The sequence below is a fragment of the Halichoerus grypus genome, chromosome 9 (genome assembly GCF_964656455.1).
Source record: "Halichoerus grypus chromosome 9, mHalGry1.hap1.1, whole genome shotgun sequence".
Lineage (NCBI taxonomy): Eukaryota > Metazoa > Chordata > Mammalia > Carnivora > Phocidae > Halichoerus > Halichoerus grypus.
The window spans coordinates 72350890-72376778 of NC_135720.1; the positions used below are offsets into that span (position 1 = coordinate 72350890).

Sequence of the window (25889 nt, forward strand, 5' to 3'; positions counted from 1 at the left end):
GCTTTGTCCCTGTGCTCTGCACATGCTCAGGAATGATAGGAGTTTTGTAGACAGCTACAGCTTTTAAAAAACTATATATACCTATAAAACAGTCTTTTTGCTGAAATTTCTATAATCTGGAAATTTCTCTCCCACTTTGTTGAAGTCATTGACTGAAGTATATCTCTTAGGCTATACTTTTAAATATCTTTCTAACTATGGAACTGCAGGGGTGGCTTCCAAACTGTTCAAGGTCTGTTCTGTGTGGCCACAGACCAGATCATAGCTTCATAGTATAGTACATATAGTAGTAGTAGTAGTAGTATATAATAGAATTTAAAATTTTTAATTGTGAAATATGTCATCCATAAAAGAGTTTGCATAAGATATATATGCAATCTGAAGACTAATAACATGAATACTCATTTACCCACCACTTAGCTCAAGAAATACAATATTGTCAGCCCATTTAAAACTTTCTGGGTGCCTCTCTGATCCCATCTTCTTCCCTTTCATCCATGGTAATTCTAGCCTCAATTTTAAGTGAATCATTCCCTTGCTTTTCTTTGTAGTTTCAATACATATGGATATACCTAAATAATGCACTGGTTTTGCTTTGTTTTTGCATTTTAAATAAATGGAATTCTACTGTATACTGTAAACGTTCTTCTGTCTTTTTTTTCCCACTCAGAATTACATTGGTATCGTTCATATTAAAGCACGGAGCCACAGTTTGTTCATTTTTATTGCTGTATGATACTCTCTTTTATGAATAGACTATAATTTATTTACTCTACTAATGATAGACATTTGTGGGTTCCTTTTTTTTTTTAAGATTTTATTTATTTATTTGACAGAAAGAGACACAGCGAGAGCAGGAACACAGGCAGGGGGAGTGGGAGAGGGAGAAGCAGGCTTCCCACGGAGCAGGGAGCCCGATGCGGGGCTCGATCCCAGGACCCTGGGATCATGACCTGAGCCGAAGGCAGACGCTTAACGACTGAGCCACCCAGGCGCCCCTGTGGGTTCCTTTTTTATTTTTGGGCTCTGACAGCCAGTGATGCTCTGAATATCTTCTTGTGTGTCTCATGGTAAAACCTACGAGGAGAATTGCTGGCTTATATGCTATCGTGTTTACTGTAACTTTATGAGTCTTTATATTTACTAGAGCAATTCTTGCCCCTTTCTTTTCTTTCCTAAGAGTGTTTTGACCTTTTGCACATCTATGTAAGTTTTAGAATCAGCTTGTTGAGTTACACACACACACCTTATTGTAATTTTGATTGAGATTACATTGAATCCATAAGTCAATATGGAGAGAATGGATAGTTTTATAAAATTCTTCCAGTGGAATATGATGCCTTCCTGTGAGGCTACCATGCTGCAGGGAAGTCAAGTACATGGGGAAAGCACATACATGTAGGTTCTCCCATCAGCAGTTCTTTTTTTTTTTTTTTAAAGATTTTATTTATTTATTTGACAGAGAGAGAGAGAGAGAGAGAGAGCAGGCACAAACAGGGCGAGCAGCAGACAGAGGGAGAGGCAAACTCCCTGCTGAGCAGGGAGCCCGACGATGTGGGGCTCGATCCCAAGACCCCGGATCATGACCTGAGCCGAAGGCAGCCGCTTAACCTACTGAGCCACCCAGGTGCCTCACCCATCAGCAGTTCTAACTTCAAATCCTTTCAGCTCAGGGGCCAGGCATGTGAGTGAGCAAATCCTCAGATGATTCCAGTTTTCAACGGTAGGGTCACTCCTAGACTTCAAGTCTTCCTAGCTAAGCGTCTAGACATCATGAAGAAGAGACAAACCTTTTTTTTTTTTTTTAAATGAATTCTTGACCCATGGAAAATGGGCAAAATAAAATGATTGTTGTTTGAGACCCCCAATTTTGGTGGTTTGTTATGTAACAATAATAAACAGTAACAGAGAAATCTTTAATGTCACTCAATAAAGTTGCTTAGTTTTTCAGTAAAGTCTTGTATGTGTTTGTTAGATTGATTCCTAAGTGATACTATTAGATGTTATTGTGAATAACACTTATTTACATACCAATTCTGGGATACATTGTTTATATCATTTTCTTTTTTTTTTTTTTAAGATTTTATTTATTTATTGGAGAGAGAGCACTCGCGACAGGGTGGGGAGGGTGGGGCAGAGGCAGAGGGAGAGGGAGTAGCAGACTCCCCGCTTGAGCAGGGAGCCCCAAATCCCAGGACCCTGGGATCACGATCTGAGCCAAAGGCGGATCCACCTTTGGCAGAGCCACCCAGGTGCCCCTGAAATGTGTTTTTAATTTTTACTTTATGGCCTAACACTTGTTTCAATTTTTATAAATTGGCCAAAGGTTGTTCATAAGATTTTTTTTACATTAGCTTTTTAATCTATGGTGCAAACAAGGCATTGTAATCTTTTTGGTTCTTAATACTGTTTTATTTTTTGTACCTTCTCTATTTTGTTCTTGGTAAATCTTGCAAAAGATGTATCAATTTTAGACTTAACAAAAAAAACCCCAAATTTTCTGTTGTTTCTTCTGTTGATTTTCTCCAATGTGTCATTGTTTTATATTTCATTAATTCCTGCTCTTATATTTCTTCCCTTTCTTCTATTTTTTTTGGCCTTACTATGTTTTTCCTTTTTCTAGCTTTTTAAATTGATTGCCTAGGTTAGTTATTTTCAACCTTCTTTATTAATACCAACACGTAAGGCTTTAAATTTCTTTCCAAGTATTATTTGTAGATGCCTCCAACAAGCTTGATAAGTATTTTTCATGATTGTTCATGATTGTTGAGATCACTCCTTGTTTAATTTTTGTAAATTTTTTCTGTGTGCTTCAAGTAAATGTGTATTTTTCCAGTTGCTGGGTGCCATGTTCTATATATGTCTCTTGGCTCAAGGACAGTATTTGTGTGCATTATTGTATGTTACAGTATGCTCCTAATTGTATGCTTCTAACAGTATTCTTCGACTGTGAACTCCTTTTGAGCTGGACCTTTATGTGGCCTATTTTTAAAGTGCATCCCTGCAGAGCAGACTTTCCTTTGCCTCTGTTGAGCACATGAGGGCATTATCACCTGAGACTGTTTTAAACTATAGTCTTGGTTTAGGGTAATTTTGTTTGTTTGTTGACCACATCAGTGGTATATAATCAGGCCCCCTACATCAGTCCTCAGTGAGTGTGGCTCGAGGTTAGGAATTCCCAGTGGAAAGGGAGTGGGAGGCATATACTAGCATCGTCTCCCTCCCTGGGGTGGGGTTTCTCTTACTCCCCCACTGATAAAACTGCTCCCCAGAGATCCTGGCTTTTAAGTTGGTGTCTGTGACCTGAAGTCTGCCCTTCTGAGAACCCTAATAATTGGCATGTATCTCCCAGGCAAATGCTGGTTCCAGTGTTTACTTACCCCTGAAGATTTGTGCTTTCTCATCGTTTCTGACATCTGAGGAATGCTCTTACTCTCCAGCCAACTTAGCCATGCATTAAAATCATGATTATATATTTTAACTAGCATTTTTATTTGTGCAATACTTGGAGAGGTTTCCACATTGCTAGAAAGATAAGTCTATAATGTAATTTGGAAACCAAAAAAAAAAAAAAAAAAGAGCAATCCAGCATCAAACTATGATTTCAGGTGAAAATGGCTCTGGATTTAATTTTCCACTTGGACTGTCCCAGAGTACAGGAGGAAATAGTGCAGTTGGAAGGATAAATCGAAAAAGAACTAGAGAGCATGGAAGAGTTCACATTATAAGCTCTTTCTTATCTGCCAAACCAGTACAAAAGTTTCAACTTCCTCTCTATGAGTTTCCATATCTTTAAAGAAATTAATACAGCTACTAGATTTGTTAAGCTTTCATAAGGAAACATATACAAAAATGCTATATGTGGGACTTTGTGGAGAGTAAGCACTAAGGTGATATGGGGTGGAATTGACTCTGAACCTCCTATAAGGATTTTGATAGATGCTTCCCAGAGTTTGCCTAGAGACGTAGTCAATGCCAGTATGTATGTGATACTTTCAAAATGAAAACTTGGGCTAAATTGAATAGAATGACAAAAGGCAAGTCCAGGGGCAAAGAATCACTTTGAAGGAAAAAGGGCAATTCTGATGCGTGCTCTTTAAACACAGGTCTCAAGGAATTCCCGTAAATTTCCAAGGACCATGATAGATTTAGCCACCATCCTGATACTATGATTCTCCCCAGGGCTGCTCACTTGCAACAGTGGTAAATGTGGGACAATTCCTTGGACCCTAGAATCAAGGATAAAATGTCCCAATTTACTGCCTGAATTCTTGTTTGATTGTTTTCATGTGCATTTTTTTTTTTTTTTAACAGACCGGGTTTTAATCACTGGAAGGCAGGAGAACAACTTTGGGTCATTTGGGTACGCAGATTGGGAATTCCAAGATGCCTTAGTATCAGGGGAAACGTAAGGGCTTCAACTTGGCTCACTCAGGGTGAGTGCAGATTACCTTTGACATTTACTGGATGGGGACGTTTTTGCCACAGGAATGAAGTGTTTTCCAATTTATTTGAAACTGAGAACTCTCAATTCACTGTGATAGTTGGTTTGGCAGAGCTCGTTGCCTCTAAAAACTCCTCCATTTTGAATGAAACTTAAAATGATTCTGAGCCCGGGCGAGGAAGGGAAATTTGATGAAGTAACCCCTGGGCACCGCTGCCCTATGAGTCATAGCTGAGGAAAAGCATCAGGGCCTTCTGTCACTGCGTGTCTCGAAGACCTTGGGTGATGTGGGGACTGGACTCCAAGCGGTCATCTGGTCACACCCACGGCTTACTCCCTGGCTCGTGGACTGCTTCTTATGTTACTTAACTGAGGCCACAGAAAACCCGCCTCAGCCTATACCACCCTCAGCACCTCTGTGATCTGTACATACACATGTACGTTGGAAAGGGCAACGAAACAAAAGAATAAAGATAAAAGTAGGTATTTTTACTAATGGTTGGAAGCTTTTGAGGCAACGAAAGAAAGTAGTGTAGCTCAAACGAATTGCTGGGGGAAAGGCAAAGTTCACGAAAGAAACATATTATGGTTTCGCCTGCATTTCTTTTTGCCTCTGGACATGTAAGTATGAGTTAATAAGCTTATAATGTGCACTATACAATATGAGGTCTTATCAAAGGCTTGTTATCTAAAGTGCTTACATTATTGGATTGAGTTATAAGTATGCTCATTTCCTGATGACAAATTTGGACCCAGAGAATATTTCCAATTACATCTATTGTTTCATTGTGAATATAATAACAATAATTATTTCTATGATTTATTTCACTAGAACACTGGCAATAAAAAGACACTAATTCTTAGATTATTATGTTTCCCTTCCCTATCAAGAACCCTTTCATAACACAGATTAAGAACAGCATCCAAAAAACAGGCCTCATATCAAGCATTTTGGTCCTCTGAAATAATATAATTTTTTAGAACATAACAGACAATAAAGTTTAGCTCCCCATGGAATTGAGTTTGATTCTGATCTTCAAATCAAGCATTAAATATTTGGTTAATTGATCAAAATTAGATATAGGGAGCCTGGGTGGCTCAGTCGTTAAGGGTCTGCCTTTGGCTCAGGTCATGGTCCCAGGGTCCTGGGATCGAGCCCCGCATTGGGCTCTCTGCTCAGCAGGAAGCCTGCTTCCCCCACTCCCCCTGCTTGTGTTTCCTCTCTCGCTGTGTCTCTCTCTGTCAAATAAATAAATATCTTTAAAAAAAAACAAAAACAAAAAAACAAAAAACCCCCACAAAATTAAATGTAATCTGTGTATAAACTAGAGAAAGATTTGTTTTCTTTTTAAAACACAGTTTACCCCACTGGACAAGGGTTTCTATCCTGAGGCCATGAATCCCCTGAAATGTGCAAAATTGTGTGTATGTGTGTGTGTGTGTGTATTTGTGTGTGAAAGAGAGAGGGAGAGGTATTGTTTATTGATATCATTTTTTTTTTTTTTCTGGGACAAGGTGTATAGTTTTCATCGATTCTCAAAAAGGTCCATGATTAAGGGTCCCTACCCAAAGATGAGGATCCATTTTCAGGTGAGTGATTTGGTTATGAGCCTTTTTCTGCAGATGGAAGCTGATTGTGTCATATTTCTGACATAATCTTTTCTTACAACATTTATCATCAGAAATCTTCATGTTTGAGAAATGAAAATGGAACATTCTGTTAGTGTTTAAGAAAGAAGTGTTCAAAGATAGCTTTTGGGAGTTCCCCAGGATTTTACAAAATTCTGCAACTATGGTCTGTTTTCCTGAGACATTAATAACCAAGATATATGTCCCTATTTGACCTGACATCTTAAGGCTTATAATTTAGTTGTTTGATTTTACTTTGTCATTTGCCATGTGTTCATATTCATAGCTCTTCGACAGTGTCTAAAATTATGAAATTCAGTTATGAGCTGATTGGAACTTGAGGAGAACATTCAAATAAGTTCCCTCCTTCCATCCCTTCTTTCCTTTCTTCTTTGTGTTTCATTCTTTGTACTTTTTTCACTACTCTAAAAACTGAATGTGTTTTGCAAAGCTGTGCAATATTATAAAGAATAGTAACAAAACAATAAAGCTTGATTACCTAAGAGCTTTCTCTTTTTTATCGCTCATGATTTATTTGAGAAATAGAAAAAAAAAAAGGCTCCGACCTCATTAAGTAGGGAAAAAAAGCTATCCTCATTAAACTAACATCTGATCTACTGTAGTTTTAACTTTCATTTCAAAGCACTAATAACTTGTCGTTTGTAGAAATACTTCGAATAGCGTACCGTCCCTGATTGACTGCAGGGCTATAATTCAATCACCAGCCTCTACTGACATCGCGGTCCCCAGGGGTGCGGCTTGAGGCTTTAGGAATGGCAGCTAAGTCCCAAACCTGAATTACAGCTCCGTTATTCAATCCGGAGCCCCTCTTTGTTATTTATAGTACATAGAAAGAGAGTGTGGGCTTTTCGAAAGAGGAAAACAATAAATCAAACTAACAAGATGACTGGCTCTAATATTAAAATGTAAAACCCTACGATGTGGAGGGAGGAAGATTAATGAGCATATGACGTAGGGTTATTAAAGGTGTGATGGGCAGGAGAGGGAATGGATTATGGGGAAATTAAATGAAGTATTTCACTGGAAGGCAATCAAGTTCGGTGGAAGTTTTTAAATGACCAGCTAATAGAGCTGGTCTTATTACCGGAGCGACATAACCCAAACCCACGGTCCTTTCTGGAACGCCCTTTCCCCGGAAATCCGGGAGTCTTGCCGTCATGACAAACAATCGCAGAGGCGTGCAACCGCTCTCACATGGCAGAGGGTACAGCGCCGCTCCTGCTGGTTCCCTGCACCTCCTGCTTTCCCGGGAGGGGTGGTCCTGACATTTGGGAAGGCCTGCTACAAAGGAATAATGAAGGGATGGTTTTCGGGAATGATCGCCAAGTAATACACTTACCAAGGTCATTTGCCCAAGGTCATCCAAAGATATTAACGTAGGTTTGAGAAATGAGAACAAAATCCTGTTTTCTGATGGTTTGGCTTGAGATAGCATAGCAAATAAGATCGTTCCGAGTTAATATCGGGAGATCTCAGATTATTGGCTCCTGTTTCGTGTAACAGAATCAGTTGCTAAAACCAATTTCTCAGCACGCACCCTTTAACCTTTGCTGTGGTTGTTTTTGCAATCCATTTACCTGATCCCTCTTCCCCTGTCCTTCATCATCCCTTCAATACTTTAAGCCTCATTTCCTGTCTCACAGTTAATAAAAGAAAAATGTCACCCCTATAACCCTTACCCAGGCCACCCTCCCTTTCCTTCAGATTTATAGGTCTTTGTCTCAGAGTTAGTTTTTTCACCTTTGTTTAAGTTTGTTGGCCTGTCAAAACCAGCAAGTCCAAACATTCAGAACTCTGCAAGTTGACGCTCAGTGTAAGGATGGAGGTATATTGTTTAAGTTCGATTCCTGAGGCCTTATCAGTGGAACCACTCTGCAACATGGGAGACAAATCTGGTGTTAAAAAACAAGCCAGCCACCCCCCAAACAACCACAAACCTCAACTAGATATGACTGATCAGTGTTTTCAGGGCATATGAACCTCCCTGGAGGTCCGGGAGGACCACAGTCTTTCCCTTTTGGCTGCAAGGGTGCACCCTGGACGCTTGCTCTCCCTTCAGTCGCTTGCATGGGCTCTAACAGGAACCTGCCGCTCTGCTAAATTTCACTCCAGAAATGTACTGAAGGAAAATTTCAGGGACCGTTTAATACAGTTGCTTACGGAGAAACAAACAGTTTAAAATCTGTGTACCTCAAGGTTGTTCTCACCACAGAACAATTAATCCTTCAAAAAGAATTTTAAAAAATTCTTTATCTAGGACCCGGTGTGCTAGTGTTAATCAGTTAACTGAGAACTAAGGAGTTGCAATACATTATAAAAACACTTACATTGTTCCTTAGAGTATTTTATATTGCTTACTTCCCTAGAAGGGAGAGATGATCTCAGGATGGGAGAATTGAAAGGGACCTTAGTTAGGTATCTGTACTATTGGTTTTCTGGGGCTACCATAACAAACTGCCAGATATTAGGTGGCTTCAACAACAGAAATGTATTTCCTTGTAGTTCTGGAGGCTAGAAGTCTAAGATCAGTTATCGGCAGAGTTGGTTTTTCCTAAGGCCTTTCTCTTTGGCTTGTAGATGGCACCTTCTTGTGTCTCATCTTGTCTTTTCTCTGCCTGTCTGGGTGCTAATCTCTTCTTATAAGGACACCAGTCAGCTTGGATTAAGTCCTACCTTAATGACCTCATTTTAACTTAATCATCTCTATAAAGTCCCTGTTTCCAAATACGGTCACATTCCAAGATATTGGGGGTTAGGGTTTCAACATATGAATTTTGGAGGGACACAACCCAGCCCTTAGTAATATGATGTTCTCTTCATCTTGAAGAAGAAGAAACCGAGACCCAGAGAAATAAATTGTCCAAGGTCACACAGCTAATTATTGGCATACCTGATATCAGGATTGGAGCTCAGGTTTTTGTATTGCCTACCTGGCCAATATTTTTTTTTTTTTTTAAATTTTTTTATTGTTATGTTGACATAACATACATTACATCATTAGTTTTAGGTATAGTGTTCCATGATTCATTGTTTGTGCATAACACCCAGTGCTCCATGCAGAACGTGCCCTCCTCAATACCCATCACCAGGCTAACCCATCCTCCCAACCCCCTCCCCTCTAGAACCCTCAGTTTGTTTTTCAGAGTCCATTGTCTCTCATGGTTCTTCTCCCCCTCCGATTTCCCCCCCTTCATTCTTCCCCTCCTGCTACATTCTTCTTCTTCTTTTTTTTTCTTTCTTAACATATATTGCATTATTTGTTTCAGAGGTACAGATCTGAGATTCAATAGTCTTGCACAATTCACAGCACTTACCAGAACACATACCCTCCCCAGTGTCCATCACCCAGTCACCCCATCCCTCCCACCCCACCCCCCACTCCAGCAACCCTCAGTTTGTTTCCTGAGATTAAGAATTCCTCATATCAGTGAGGTCATATGATACATGTCTTTCTCTGTTTGACTTATTTCGCTCAGCATAATACCCTCCAGTTCCATCCACGTCGTTGCAAATGGCAAGATCTTATTCCTTTTGATGGCTGCATAATGTTCCATTGTATATATATACCACATCTTCTTTATCCATTCATCTGTTGATGGACATCTTGGCTCTTTCCACAGTTTGGCTATTGTGGACATTGCTGCTATAAACATCGGGGTGCACATAGCCTTTCGGGTCCCTACTTTTGTATCTTTGGGGTAAATACCCAGTAGTGCAATTGCTGGATCATGTGGTAGCTCTATTTTCAACTTTTTGAGGAACCTCCATACTGTTTTCCAGAGTGGCTGCACCAGCTTGCATTCCCACCAACAGTGTAGGAGGGTTCCCCTTTCTCCGCATCCCCGCCAACATCTGTCATTTCCTGACTTGTTAATTTTAGCCATTCTGACTGGTGTGAGGTGGTATCTCATTGAGGTTTTGATTTGGATTTCCCTGATGCCGAGCGATATTGAACACTTTTTCATGTGTCTGTTGGCCGTTTGGATGTCTTCTTTGGAAAAATGTCTGTTCATGTCTTCTGCCCATTTCTTGATTGGATTCTTTGTTCTTTTGGTGTTGAGTTTGATGAGTTCTTTATAGATTTTGGATACTAGCCCTTTATCTGATATGTCATTTGCAAATATCTTCTCCCATTCTGTCAGTTGTCTTTTGGTTTTGTTGACTGTTTCCTTTGCTTTGCAAAAGCTTTTTATCTTGATGAAGTCCCAATAGTTCATTTTTGCCCTTGCTTCCCTTGCCTTTGGCGATGTTTCTAGGAAGAAGTTGCTGTGGCTGAGGTCGAAGAGGTTGCTGCCTGTGTTCTCCTTTAGGATTTTGATGGACTCCTGTCTCACATTGAGGTCTTTCAACCATTTGGAGTCTATTTTTGTGTGTGGTGTAAGGAAATGGTCCAATTTCATTCTTCTGCATGTGGCTGTCCAATTTTCCCAACACCATTTGTTGGAGAGACTGTCTTTTTTCCATTGGACATTCTTTCCTGCTTTGTCAAAGATTAGTTGACCATATAGTTGAGGGTCCATTTCTGGGCTCTCTATTCTGTTCCATTGATCTATGTGTCTGTTTTTGTGTACCTGGCCAATATTTAAACAAAAACAGACAAAAACAAATACAAGTTAGTAGAGAAGACTGTGAAATCCCAGCATTTGGCAAATAGTGGACAATCAATAAATACCCATTGCATGACTGACAGCCTCTCTTTAATTAGAAATAGGGACTTGTTACAGATTTGGTGACTTTTAAAATATGTCTGAAGATGATAAATGGATAGAGAAGTAGATAGACATTGGATAGAGAGACAAAGGATTGGTCAAGAACTATGTATTTAGGAATCATACTTGAAGTAGAGTCCCACCTCTGCTACTAACTAAAGGGTTCTTTTGTCTCCATTTTAAACCCCTCCAGACACACACAGTGATAGAGGAAGGTTGTACTGGGGGTTACAAATCAGGGAGCTGCACGGAAAGCAGAGTCCAGAATTCATATTCCCATTAGTGAGTGATTAGGTAAAAATGCTCCTGCAGATGAGCTCTTCCTTCAATCACTAGGCTCTCCCAGGAACACAGATGCAGCTTATTTCAGGTCTCCCTCTAGCAGGGGTAGGGGCTCAAGGAAGGCAGATGCTAAGATCTTGGCACTTGACGCAGACACTAGAACTTGGTAGTCACTCACTCAAGAATGAAAGGAATCAATGAATAAAAGAATATAGGCATTAGGCACTGAATCATGGCATCCATCTAAGACTAAAGACTAAAACAATTCCTCATAGAAACCCCTGGCTTATATTCAGGGATTTGCCCACAGACACAGAAAATACTTAGAAGACAAGATACATATGCTGTTCACTGCTGACCTGGGAAAAGGACCTCATGAATTATTTCATGAACCGTTTTGTGCCTCACAATTGTCTCCCACCCTTAAAATGCCTTTTCTATGAGTTATTCATTAGTTATTTCATACACTAATGTACACGTTTATGGGATAGCCTACGTATGTGTGGATCCATTCATTTCATTTCTCTTAAATTTATTCTCTTCTAAGTAGGGATAGCATGATTCCCTGCCTGAATTGTAGCACATTATAGGGAGGCACATCACAAACTTATTTGGAAAATTCTATAAGCCCCTCTAGAGGGCGTGGGCTGAGCACCAATCACCTTCCCCTTTTGGCTCAGCCAGTCTTTCTGACCTTTGGCAATTGCTCTCCCTCTCTCTGAATCTCTTATTTGGATTCTGCTCACTAGAAATAATAACCTGTCTCTTTGCCAGTGTTCAGAAAGGATTAAACATTGGAGATTCCTGGGCAGGAGTCTGAAATAAAAAGATATGAATTATGGAAATAAATCAGAGTGGTAATTTTGGTCATTATTATGACATTCTCCACTAAAAATTAAGGCATCTTCACTTCTTCTGGTATCTTCTGATTCATCTCCCTCCCCATTTTTTGGGACAATCTTTCCCTTCCTTTCCTTGCCATTGAATAATCCTTGTAGTTAGTGACTTAGATTTTATAGATAAAATGGCAATTCAAGCTATTAAAAAGAGGTATAATTGGACAACTGAAGAACAAGAAATTTCTACTAAGAAATACATCAACACGTTATGAACAAGCCCAGACTGAGGTCTTTGTCCTGTTCAGACCATGTGCAGAACAATGCCAGTCACTCCCTTTCCCTCCTAGAGGCACCTTTTGCAGAAAGTGTAAGCCCAGGAGACTCCAAGAGGAGCAGTCAAGTTTGCCTCGGCTTCCGAATGGTGCTCCAACAAAGGGAGGGGGGTGAGTACTGCAGGTAACCATCATGCGGCACACACAGCCATTTTGGAAAACAACCTGAGAGAAAATTAAAATCCTATGATTTATATTTTTTAATGGCAGAAAACAGTGTTCTGACTCAAGTCACTCAAATGCTTACGGGCTATTTTCAAGCTCAGCTAACACTGTACAACTCTTTGTATGTGACACGGCATCTCCCCTTCTCCCTTTAGTCTGGGTGAGTGGAAGTTGGCAGGGAAAGGGAATGTTGAATATTGTACACAGGGAGTTGTGTAAGAATGTTGAGAGCTAAGGAGTAGCCTCGTTCACCCTCCCTCTTCTCTTAAAATTGTCCGGAGCACGTTTGCTCATACTCCCTAAATTTAAAAAATCCCAGGACCCAAGTGAAACAAATCACTCTCCCTCCTAGTGGATTTGCTGACTCTCACAAAGGTAGAGACAGCCAGGGTGGAGGGCAGGTGTTATAAATAATTTGTATTTTTCACCTACAGTTGTTTCTCCCTATGAACTCCTTAGTACCCTTTGGTGTTACGCTGAATAATCTACTGTCTTGAACTGTATTCCCATTGTTTTTTTGGCATGGTTCTTGCCTCTCCTACAGATTCCAAGCTCTTTAATATCAGGACCAAGGCATATAATTCTCTTCTACTCCTACAGCATCAAACCTAGCACTCAGGAAATATGATTTCATTGGTTGACGGAAGAGAGGAACAAATGATTTGATAGACAAGTGAAGACAGAGAAATAACTTAGGAAGATTTCTAACATTTGAAAACATTGGTGTCTTCTTATGTTTTCACATGATGTGGGTGTGGGACTGTTCACAAAATCTCAGGATATTCACAGGAACTGCCCAAACAGCGTTTCTGCAGGAGAGGTCTGATCAATCATGGTACTCTCATGTAGACAATGACATGAACATGCTTGTATGACCGTGTCTCCCCAAACTACCAAGTCTTCAGATGAGTGGGCTTTACTCATCAGAAATTAAGAGCAACTGATGTCCAACGTTAACCGACTGACAGGACGGTATGACGGGCATGTTTCACATGCCTCATGTTATCTTCATGATGATTCAGTATGCAAGGTACTGGAATCGTTAGGTCAAGGATAAGAATGTTGGGCTCTAGAGAGCTTATATAACTTGTGGAGAAGCAATGAACTTTACCCGTTTAACTCAAAGGCCTTAACCAGCCACAAGTGCTCTTCCTTGAGCCAGGTTTTGTTGTTTTTGTTATAGTTGTTGCTTTTTTCCTGAAGCAAGATGTAGAAACGCATTTAAAACAACAAGAAAAAGAAGAAATACATGTGGCATCCCTGGGAAAAATATTTAGAAGGATTTAATAGGAAGTAGACATTTTTAAAATGTCTTTTATTGATAAAAATGTATTTGTTTTTGTGGTACAAGTGTAAAAATAATTTGAGGGACAGATTGAATAAGAAAAGAAATTATTGTATTGTGGGGCACCTGGGTGGCTCAGATGGTTAAGCATCTGCCTTCGGCTCGGGTCATGATCCCAGGGTCCTGGGATTGAGCCCCACATCTGGCTCCTGGCTTGGTGGGGATTCTGCTTCTCCCTCTCCCTCTGCCTCTCCCCTGCTCATGCTCTCTCTCTCTCTGTATCTCTGTGTTTCAAATAAGTAAATAAAATCTTTAAAAAAAAAGAAATTATTGTATTGAATAATAGACTCTATTTCTTTAAAAATAGATTTCTTAAAAACAAATAAGATCCAGAAAGGAATTTCTGAAGGGATGGTTTTGTTTTGCTTCTTCAGACTTGAATTATGTTAGGAGATTCCATGCTGTTCATGTTTTATATTCAACAATGTGTGCACATACTAAAGTTAAAACTATGACAAGGGCAGTTATTTCTGAGAATATGAATAATAAAATCATACTTACACTGGAAAAGCCATCTTTGTAGGGAAATTTACTTTGTGATAATTTTCCTTATTTTTAGACACTTAGCGTACTATTAAATATGCTTTTTCTATTCCCAAGCTTCTGTTTTCAGTTAGTCTAAGTCTGGAAAGTTATTAGAATTTATTTGTATATTCTTTTTACCTGTGTTTTAGGGAAAGACAGATTTTCCTACTGTTACTGTCTTGGTAGACCAAATTAATACATAGCCTGTGTTTTAATGGGGATATGTATGAATTTGTTGGTGATTATATATATAATCATATCCCCAGTAGAAACTGTTTAGAATAGGATTTTGGAGTTGGCTTACTCTACTTTTAACAATTATTAGTAGGGGTCAACAGAATGGAGTGGTGGATAAACCATGAGCTTAAGAAGCCAAACTGCCTGGGATCTAATCCTTGCCTGTGTCCTTAGGTAAATTATGAAACCCTGAGCTGTGATTTTTTTCACAGCATGATAAATAATTCCTTGAATTTAAATGAGATAATATATGCAAAGTATAGTTCTTTGATGAGCACTTAATACTTTTAGTTTCCTTTCTCTTTCCTATTCAAAGATAGAATTCTGGTGAGCTACAAGGGCATTTGGGAACAAGGTTCAAGACAGATTGCTATTATTGAATAAATTCATTGGTTATTCTGACTAATCTGAACCCACAGATAGCCCTGTGAAATCCTGCCAGGGGTCCTTTGGAGGATGGCCTTAGTGTAGCATTGACAGCTCAGGGAGCTGGAAATAAGCCAATGGTCATAAATTGCAAAGCCTTGTACAATCCAAACATGATGGAAACTATATGCCATTTTGGGGGTGATTTGAAAAGCACATGGTTTGGAGTTATTTTGATGGATTAAGTATTTTTCCTGAATCATCTAGTTTAGAAGATTAAAACTTGATTATAAAAAACCAAAATGTTTTTAGATGCAGAAATAGTTGAGTATAAATCAAATACTCCAGGTTCATGAGAAAATAATCAAGCGAGAAAGTGATGTGGTGTTCTTTTAGGTTGATATTAGAACTAAGAAACATTACAATAGTTTATTGTTCATAGAATAATATATTCTTGCAGAATTGTTTTGGAATGCAGGCACTACCCAGAGTTGATTGGTGCTTGGCAACACACCAAAATAATACCCATGATGAAGGAAAGTTATGAGAGTGTAAACTTTTTACCCTAGTACCTTATGTCTTTTAATTCAAATCCAGATAGAGGTGGTTTCATTGCTCTTCTATGGTTGAAAGACATTCCAGGATAGAAGCTCTCTGTCAGAAAAAGTTACATGATCATCTAGAGCAAAGGAGTTTAGCTTTTTGTGTCACGGACCCCTTTAAAGAAACTTGGTGGACACACTTAAAGTCTACGTGATAATATTGAGCCTAAAGAATGGCTAGAAAGTGCCATTCTAGGTTCTTAGCAGTTATAGCCAGTCTCAGTGGGCCTTCCAATGTGAGGGGAGAAATCCTAACCCTTGCCCAGATGCAATTCTTTATCTTATTCTAACAGCTATTTCTTTTTTTTTTTTTTTTTAATATTTTATTTATTTATTTGACAGAGAGACACAGCGAGAGAGGGAACACAACCAAGGGCAGAGGGAGAGGGAGAAGCAGGCTTCCCGTTGAACAGGGAGCCCGATGCAGCACTCCATCCCAGGACCCTGGGATCATGACCTGAGCCAAAGGCAGACACTTAATGACTGAGCCACCCAGGCACCCTCTAACAGCTATTTCTTAATTTACTCTTATTTTCCATAATTCTTGCTCAGATGCAGTCTCAGCAGGGATGCTTTTCCCTCTTGTTAAAAATAAAAAAATTCTTTGAGAATGAACCATCTTGATATCCTCCCCACTCTACCCCCACACTTCTTTCTTTCCCTCCTCCTCTCCTCCTCAAATTCAACCACCTGCACTCCAAACTCCGAGTCCCTTCTTGTTTCTTCCAAGACTTTGCTGAAAGATCTTTCCTTTTAATCTCTCCTTTTATAGTGGCTACTTCTACTCCTTAAATAAGCACTGTCAACTCTGCCTGAGGTTATGTTAAGAAAACTGGAAACAGGGGAGGCCCTGTATGTATACATTCTGGAAGGTGCCAGAGGGGAAGGGCAAGACCTCTGCCTGAGCAGCTAAAATGACAACAGCCAAGAGGAAAGATGGTGCTGTGGTTGGGTGGCTCTGAGAGAAATTTCCTGGCCACCTCTAAGAACAAGAGCTTGCTCCGAGGGTGCAGGCTGGCCCTGGAGATGGAGTGAGCTAATGACCTACGGAAGGTGTTGATACAGTAAGACTCAGAACGAAGCCCTGGAAATGGGGGAGAAGGAGGACAGAAGAACATGAAGAATACCAAAGCCCTGTATGCCAGCCCAGGAATAAAATTAAATATCTCTGGTTGTGGATAAGGTGAGTAGTGGTCATCAGAAATTCTCCGTGTTTTGAGGCAGTCCATCCATGGCCTATTTAAGATCTACTATATGACATTTTTGGCCCGCCAGACTTATTAATGTGTCTTTGTGGCAAGAATGTTAATTCAGTATTTCAGACGCTCCCAGGAGTGCTGGGAGAGAGGTTAGATGTGGAGGAGGAAGGCTTGGAAGATGGAAAAGTAGAGTACCTAGCTTAAGTCTACAAATAAGATCTTTTGCAGTTAATAACCAGGGGAAGTGACTGTAACAAATGCATGGACTGAGGGACGTCCGTCAAGTAATAGGCTAAAACTGGCTAAAATGTCTGTCAAGTAATTGGCTAAAATCTAAAGCTCTGATTTACTTCTCTAAGCATTCTACAAAAAATTATATACTCTGAGGGGCTCAAAGAAAGCCTCTTTATGTTTTTATGATCATGTTTTGATTAATTATCACAATCTGCCACTTGGGTGGGTAAGAATGAAAGTTTACTGTTCATCATTTGTGTGTGAGATTATAGTTGATTGGAGCAGTAAAGTGGTTTAATCAAGGCGGGGAAGAGTAGAAGTGAATGTCACTTACCTATCTAGAGTTCTGCTCACCAGAGGCCAACCTCCCTGCACCAGCCAAATCATGTTATGTCACGATTTGACAGGGACTCTGGAGAACAGAGACTCTAGGGGACCTACTGCTTTCCCCTCCCGGGGGGCCAGGGAGAAACCAGCGGCACTACATAGCCTCGCTGGCCATGGAGGACCAACCTCTTTCCCTTTGCCTTGTAAGGAGTACTTGGTGTTCTCTCTCTTTATAAGCCTCAATTAGGTTTTGGTGAGGGAGGGCTTATTAGTACAGTTTTATTGATGCTTTAACACATTTTTCTTAGCTGGAAGCTAGTTTAGGAGCCAGTTTGAGAAGTTTGTAAATGAGAACTGCAGGGAGTGGTCTTTCTCAAACAAATTCCAACCAATTGGCTTCCTAGTATTACAAGAGTTTTTGTCATTTTCCTGGTAGACTTTTCTTCCTTGATTAATCTGATCCTTGTTATCTTGCAGATGAATAAATTGGAAAAGAGCACATACGGGAAATAATTATTTGCACAGCCTTTTGAAAGTCTTCAAGGCCTGAGTCATGTTCTAAGTGCATGAGGACTGCCCAGATCCACTGTCAGAGGGCCAGCACCTCGAGGACTGGGAGTGTGCCTGATGTGAGGGGGGCCCCATCCCCAGGATGGCAGAGTCTGTAGGAGTGGGGCACTTCACCCACCCTCCCGAGCCTGGACATCCAGGACTTCACATTTCCTAAAGAAACTATTTATTTTAGAGCAGTTTTAGATTTACAGAAAAATTGTCAAGATAGTACAGAGAGTTCCCATGTAGTCCATGCCCAATTATCCCTTGGATTCACATCTTCCATGGGCGTGGTATGTTTGTTACAATGAATGAACCAATACTGATACATCATTACTAGTATTAACCAAAGTCCACAGCTTATTTATATTTTCTTAGTTTTTCCCTAATTGCCCTTTTCTGTTCCAAGATCCTCTCCAGGAAGCCACATTGCACTGAATCATTTAGTCACCATGCTTCCTTAGGCTCCTCTTGGCTTTGGCAAATTCTTGGACTTGGTTGTGATGACCTTGACAGTTTGAGGAACACTGGTGAGGTATCTTGTAGAATATTCTTTGGTTAGGATATCTGATGTGTTTCTCATGATTCCACTGTGTTTATAGGTTTGGGGGAGGAAGAGCACAGAGGTAAAGTACCATCTTTATCACATCACATCAAAAGTACCCTCAATCAGTATCACAATTAATGTTGATCTTGACCACCTGGGTGAGGTCATGTTTGTCAGGTTTCTTTATTGTAAAATTACCTTCTCCCCACCTTTCTGTGCTGCACGCATTAGAAGGAAGTCCCTTTGTGCAGCCCACACCTGAGTGAGGAATGATGCTCCATCTCCTTGAGGGCAGAGTATCTACATAAATTACATGGAATTGTATATTTGATTTATTGAATCATGAAATGAAGCATGAAATATTTTATTTGTCTCTTCTTTCCCAATTATTTATTCAATCATTATTTATGTTAATATAAATTCATGGATACTGACTTTATACTTCAAATAATCAAACGCTACTTTATGTTCTTGCTCAAATTTTTCTGGCTTTGACCATTAAGGAATCTTTCAGTTGGTTCCTAGGTCCCTTTGATACAGTCCCAAGTTATGGGTTTAAAAAAATTTTTTTGAGCATTTCCTTGCTTTCTGTCACTACAAAATCCTCTGGGCTCTTATTGCATATTTCCAGCCCTAGAATCAACCATTTCTCTAAGGAGCCCTGGTTCCTTTTATTGAAGAATAGAATAGAAACTATGATTTGGGTGCTAGGTATGCTGGTTGCTTTTGGCATGTCATTGACATTCTAGGCTTTGTCAGCTAGAGGAGCAAGGACATATGTGAGTGTATACTGACCCATGCATGCAGACATATCTATAGATAGTTCTATAGGTATTAGGTAACCCTCTCTTCCTATATGTAAACATACATTTATGCCATTGTCTCTGACTCTATAGACCCATAAGACAGTGAGTCATCTGGTTTGTTCTGGAATGTTTTCACTTTGTCCTACCTTTAACCAGAGACTGGGGGGCAGCAGACAGGTAGTGGAAGGAGTGGGAAGAATTGTGAAGGCTCGATGGCAATTTGAGATGCAGCAATGGAAGATACCAGGCAGCCACCATTAGTATAAATACAAGAAATACCAGCTAGAACAGTATCACTTTCTGGGTGCCTTTTGGTGTTGGGGCAACCGTTTTAGAGGCCTCATTATAGCTGTTTAGAGGGAAATGTCCTGAAAGAGAGTCCAAACTACCACAGATTAGAACAGTTTCAAAGTCTGGGGCCGCTTAGAGAAATAATCAACAATGCCTACAACTCAGCAGGGTTACCACCACTGTTCTCTGTGGCCCTGGTCACCAGGAAAAGGTGCGACATGTTCACTCTGTTTATCAAGGCTGGGGGCATGTAATACATTTTAGAAAGACTTCCATTAAAATGGCTAAACACTGTTTTGATGCTTTAAACATTATTAGGTTTAAGTTTTCTGCCTTAGAATCTACATTTGCTATGGGTCCAAGATTGCTAAGTCCAAGGCCTCCCACTGAGATTTCTAGAGGCCCAAATTGTGTAAAAAATTAAGTGGCTTATAAGAGGATTTGAATGTAATGAATTTCTGAACAACATCCTCTGAGGTTCCCTTAAGCTGCTATGGTACCTTGCCAGATTTTGCCTTGGCCCTTGGCCCTTGCCAGCCAGGGCTCCTAGTGAATCAACCCCCTCAATCCACTCCCAGGCTTGGGGAGTTTGCCCTTCTTGAGATATTCACTGCCTGTTGATAAATGAAGCCCATGGAATTTGCTTCCAGCTGGGCAGAGGGTCTGAACACCGTGGACCTCCTAAAGGTGCTTCAGGGATGGGAGAAGTGTTCACCCACGTCAACCACTTAACTCCCCCCCCTCCTTCCTTTCCCAAGAGTCAAGTTCTGGGGCAGGGATACTGAGAGGCAGAGGGAGAACACAGAGCAGAGAATCTGTGTCTTTCCTTCTATCCCTCTCCTTCCCCTACCCATCCCCCTTACCTTCTCTCTGCCTCCATCCCCTCTCTCATTTGTTTGACAAATACACCTGGCACCCTCACCAGCTTGGTGCTGGCCCTGAGCCCCAACAGTGGCCAAAAGAGGCGCGGTCTTTGATATTTTAGTGCCTTCCTTCTGTTTGGGAAAACAGACATGAAACACCGTACTCAGTTTTTCAATTATTCAATCGCAGTTATGTTAGGTGCCAGCGCGAATGGGATTTCACCGTGGTGGGGGTGGGATGAGACTTTGCAGTTGGTTGAGACCTAAAGGGGTCTGGTGTTCACTTCAAATCACTCTAGCTGCCCTTCCTAGAGCACTTCTCTGTGTCAGGCCCTGTGCCGGGCACTTGGCTTGTGCTGTGCTAATTCTTCCACCAACACACAGTGGTATCTACTTGGCTGTTCTTACCCTCATTTTCCAGATGAGGCTTCCGAGATGGAACAAGGCTATGTTAACTTGCCCATGGGTAGAGTGGTTGAATGCATCAGGACTTGCACCTGAGGTCAGTCTGGATACACAGCCTGTGCTTGTTGCCCCCTGGGACCCTGCCTATCTCCCTGTTTGGCTAGCCTCATGAAGTGAAAAGCAGGCAGGGACAAGTGATCCGATGAGTGAATGTGTCCCTGTGATCACCAAGTCACCCGTTCCAAGCATTTCACCAGCCGCCACTGAACAATATTTAGTTATAATTATAAAAAAAAAGGCCAATCAAAGATTTTCTTTTTTGAGCCCAACAGGTACATGATGGTCCTTGCCTGAGCCTTTCAGGGAGGGATTTGAACAGAGCAGTCTCGCCTGTCTCAGCCACTGGCAGATATTATGCCACACTGAGTGTTCATCAAATATATATGATAAAGCTTCCATGTTGGTTCATTCAGTCTCCTTAAGACCTCTGAGTCCTTCTCTCCAACCATCTGCACCACTCTTTTTTCTTCTGAGTCATTATCTGTTGTTTATTTTTTTATTTTTTAAAGATTTTTATTATTTAGTGGTCAGAGAGAGAGAGCGCACAAGTGGGGGGTGGGGGGGGTGGCAGGCAGAGGGAGAGCCAGGCTCCCCGCTGAGCAGGGAGCCCCATGTGGGGCTGGATCCCAGGACCCTGGGATCATGACCTGAGCTGAGGGCAAATGCTTAATGACTGAGCCAACAGGCATCCCAGTCATTATCTTTTGCTTACACTGTTGCAATGCAATCTTCATTGGCTGTTCCGCTCACCTCTTTTCAGTCTATTTTCTGTTGCTTCTTCTGCGAAAAACCCTTCAGTGAATCTCCCTTGCTGACCAGATAGAATCCACTCATGGCCTACTCATGGCCTGCTGAGACCTGCTCTTCCTCCTTCCTCAGCTTCATCTCCCATCACCCTCTCTCCCCCATTCATTACTAGCCATTCTCAGAAGGTCCCCCTTGATTTTTCACCTCCAACCTTTTGCCTGTTGTCCCTCTGTGCTTGCTATTATTCCTGGCTGATCCTCCACCCACCCTTCAGTGTGAGATGTGGGTGTTTCCTGCTCTGTGCAGGTACTCCCTGGTGGCTCATCCCCTCCTCTGTGGACTGTTGAATGGGAAACATACCTCTGTTGTCGTACACATCACACCACATTGCAGCAGGCAGCAAACTTTTTTTGCAAAAAGTCAAATAATGAATATTTTTGGATTTGTAGGCCCCAGGGTATTAGACGTAACAACTCAGATCTGCTGTTGTCATTTGAAAGCAAGATAGAAGCAAATGGATGTGTCTCTGCTCCTATACAATGTTACATACAAAAGGAAGCAGCAGGTCAGATGTAGCCCACAGACTGTGGTTTGCTGACCCCAGCTGACCTATCAGCTGTTCATTTGTCTCTCTTCCTCAATAGCCTGTCAGTTCCCCAAAATGAGAGAACTGGTCTTGTTTGCTTTTCTATTCTTAGCATCTAATCTAGGCCTGACACATAGGAAGTGCTTAATAAATGCTGCCCAGAGTGAATATGTGGATGAATAAATGAGTTAAAATCAAGTTAGGAACTAAGCCTTCAATGGAGTCAATAGGAACCTTGACTGAGTGACTCATGGTGAAAGTAGAAACATATCAAATCTGTACAGAGGAGAATAAACCTTTTTGTACATGTCAGGGAACTCAGAGACAGCATCTCTGGTATGATCTGGGTCAGTGCGGTTAGAAAGCTTTGCCCCTGCCTTTGTCAAGCAGCCAAGGATTAAAAGGAGCCTGGTGGGTGGGACCAGTTCTCCATAATATAAGTCTCCGTAAATAGTGTTCAAGTTCAGTAGGAAGGCTATTAAATGTGGATTTTGTTTCATACCTACCACTTTCTGTGGAGGAATTCTTAGTCACTGATGGGTTTTGCTCCAGTGAGCCCACAGAGTCTGGGTGTACAACCATCAGCTTTTATGCAATTTAGGTTTGGAAACTTCTAAAGCCCAGCATTTACTGACTGGACAAGGGTTGTTCAGGCTTTATCCCTTCAGCCCCATGCAGGGGTGCTCAGTTCCTTGTGGTGAGAGAATGGATAAGCTCTCTCAGTAAGGTCTGAGTTGGGGGAGGCTATCTGGAAACTTTACTTACTCTGGGCATCTTCCCTGACAAAGCCAGAGAGCAGAGAGATGAGTGCACTACCAGGGGAAAATGTCACCACTTGTTGGGTCTTTAAGATAACATTTTTTAGAAGAAATTTCAATGTTATAATATCTTATTAAACCAAGACAATTAGAGGGACACCTGAGTGGCTCAATTGATTAAACATCTGCCTTTGGCTCATGTCATGATCCCAGGGTCCTGGGATTGAGTCCCGCATCGGGCTCCCTGCTCAGCGGGGAGCCTGCTTCTCCCTCTGCCTGGCGCTCCCCCTGCCTGTACTCTCTCTCTGACAAATAAATACATAAAATCTTTAAAAATAATAATAATAAATAAACCAAGGCAATTAGAGGGTATGTTGAGCAGCATTTTGGTATTGAATTTTGATTTGGAAGGGGAGAGGAGAACCATGGGCACACAGTACATTTAGAAATATTTTCCCTTATGTGAAATGGAACAGAGGAACACAGGATGAGCACTTAGATTGGAAAAGGGAACAAATGACCTGTACTTAACTGAATTGGATTGATTTTCTTTTGTACTGAATACTTTCCTGCATTTTATTCCATTTTAGTTTGGTTTGAAATAGTAGGTCCAAATTCTCCCATAGGATCTCATACAATGAAGAAAGGAAAAGTAAAGAGACTTTTTTTTTGTAAGAATCCTAAAAACATAATATGATAAACCTAGCCCATAGATATATTTCTATTATTTTTGGTCCAAACACATAGATCTACAAAATTCCGTAAAGCTGAGCATTAAAAAAATTTAAAAAGACATCCAACATTCAGTTGTACTCGATAGATATCTGGTGAGTGTCTCTTCCATGACTCTAGGTGTCATGCTATAGACTAGAGACACAATGCTAACTGAACTTTTCCCCACCTCCCAGGAGCCCAGAATCTGGTTGAGAAGTGCTCCAGTTATCCATTGTTGAGACTGAGTAGCATAAAACAACAACCATTTTATTTTCCTCACAGATTCTGTGGCTCAGCAATTCAGATAGGGCACAGTGCACTTGACTGATCTCTGTTCCACAGTGTCTGGGAACACAGCTGGAAAGGCTCCAGTGGCTGGAAGAGGCATCAGTGGCTGAAGCTGGGATCACCTGGAGGGTGCCTCACTCCCAGGTCGGCTACCTGGGGATAACTCAAAGTCTGGGCTCTGCTGGGGCTGTGGATTTGAGCATCTGCATATGGCCTCTCCATGTGGCTTCAGTTTCTTCTAGCATGGCAGCTACACCTGAGAGTGGGCATCCAAAGAACTTTCCAAGAGAGCAGGGTAGAAGCTGAATGAGCTCTTTTGAACTATCCTCAAAAGTCATGCAGCATCACTTCTTCTGCATTCTGTGTCTACAAGTAAGTCACTATGGCCACTCCAAATTCAGGGGGAGAGGAATTGGACTCCACCTCTTGAAGGAAGAATAACAAGGACATAGCAGAAGAGCATGGGAGATGTTGTTGCAATTATCTTTGGAAAATCTAGTCTGCCATTGGGAACTATATTAAATGTTTTGGTCATCTATTACTGGGAAATAACTTACCCCATAACTTACTGCACTGAAATAAGAGTTGTCAATCATCAGCTGGGTGGTTCTGTGTCACATGGTATGGAATGGGTTCACTCATATGGTGCGTTTAACTAGGAACTTGGAATGCCAAAGATGGCTTCACTCGTGTCTGGTGCCTCAGTTGGGGTGGCTGGAATGGCTTGGGACCCCTTGGTTCTCATCCACATAGCCTCGTCAAATAGTAGTCTGTCTGGTCCATACTTCTTTAATATGGTGTCTGGTTTCTTTTAAGACCTAGGGCCAGAACTAGCACAGCGTTACTTCCAGGTTGGATTTTGTTTAAGTCACAAGGCCAGCCAAGATTCAAGGGGTGGGAAATATGCCAGAAGCATGGCATGTGCATGCGGAGAGTGGGGGTATTATTGGTGACCATCTTCAGAGACAACCTACCATATCAGAAGTATCATGAAAGTGCTCTGAGATCACAGATGAAGGATCAGACATTTTTGCCGGGTTGCCTCTGAGGGTTTCGGCGTCAGGCTGTGGGGAGGAGGTGGGTTCATGGTGGGAGCATGGTTGGTGGTGGGGTATCCAAGGAAGAGGTGACATTTGAATTCTGAGTGCTCTTAGTGGGCAAGATGTGGAAGCATTGTAGGCTGGGGAAATGACATGAGCAAAGGACAGGGAGACTGGAAAGTGCACGGGGAATGGAGGGAGGTGCTGTGTAGCTACAGCATCATTATATATATTTGGGGCAAAGATGTGATGGAATTGGGATAAAAAGGAATGCCAGGGGATCAGCTTATACTCAAGTGTGTTGTGAAGGGCTTTCTGGGTGCCACTGTGTTTGGACCTCATTATATTGGGAATATGAACTGAGAGTTTTTAAAAGATGGAATCATAAGAGATGAGCTGGAGGGAGGGGAGACTGGGTGTAGGGAAAGCGGTCAGGATGATATTGTGACAGCTCAGATGAGATCCAAGAAGAATTGCACCATGACGGAATGGAGAGGAACCTCTCTGGGGCAAGATAAAGAGAAAAGACAAAACTATTTGTACAGAGAAACAGGATCACAGGACCAGTATTATATATACTCTGAGGGCCACTGGGAGACTGACCTGCCAAAACCCTTTTCTATCTATTACCATTCTGGAATTTTGCTGTTACAACTGACATATTTGTATTAAGGCTTGCCTGTTCCTTTAGTCCCAAAGCAGACCCTAGTGTGCATGACTTTATCACAACTATTTCCTTGGAACAAAAAAAAATCCAAAGTAGTGTACAATCAGCATGGAGTTTTTGGAACTGTTGCCTTGGAAGCATTAAGATAAGGTATGTTGGAGCTAATTGGGTACTAGAGAAATTTCATTTCTATATTGGCTCGAACTTCTTACCACTGTGGAGGGGTTTACAGCAGAATAGACTATCCATTCATTTATTCAGTTAATATTTATCAAGTGCCTACTACATGCAGAGCAGTATTCTCAGGGG

General features: G+C 41.2%; 1 long non-coding RNA gene across 1 annotated transcript in view; it reads left to right on the forward strand.

The window, feature by feature from the left end:
* Positions 1–25889, forward strand: part of LOC118541382 (uncharacterized) — a 134204-nt gene that overhangs the window by 38439 nt on the left and 69876 nt on the right. The window contains exons 2-3 of the long non-coding RNA XR_013440933.1: positions 4315–4436; positions 5960–6034. This is a non-coding gene — a long non-coding RNA (uncharacterized LOC118541382). The remainder of the gene's footprint in view (positions 1–4314; positions 4437–5959; positions 6035–25889) is intronic.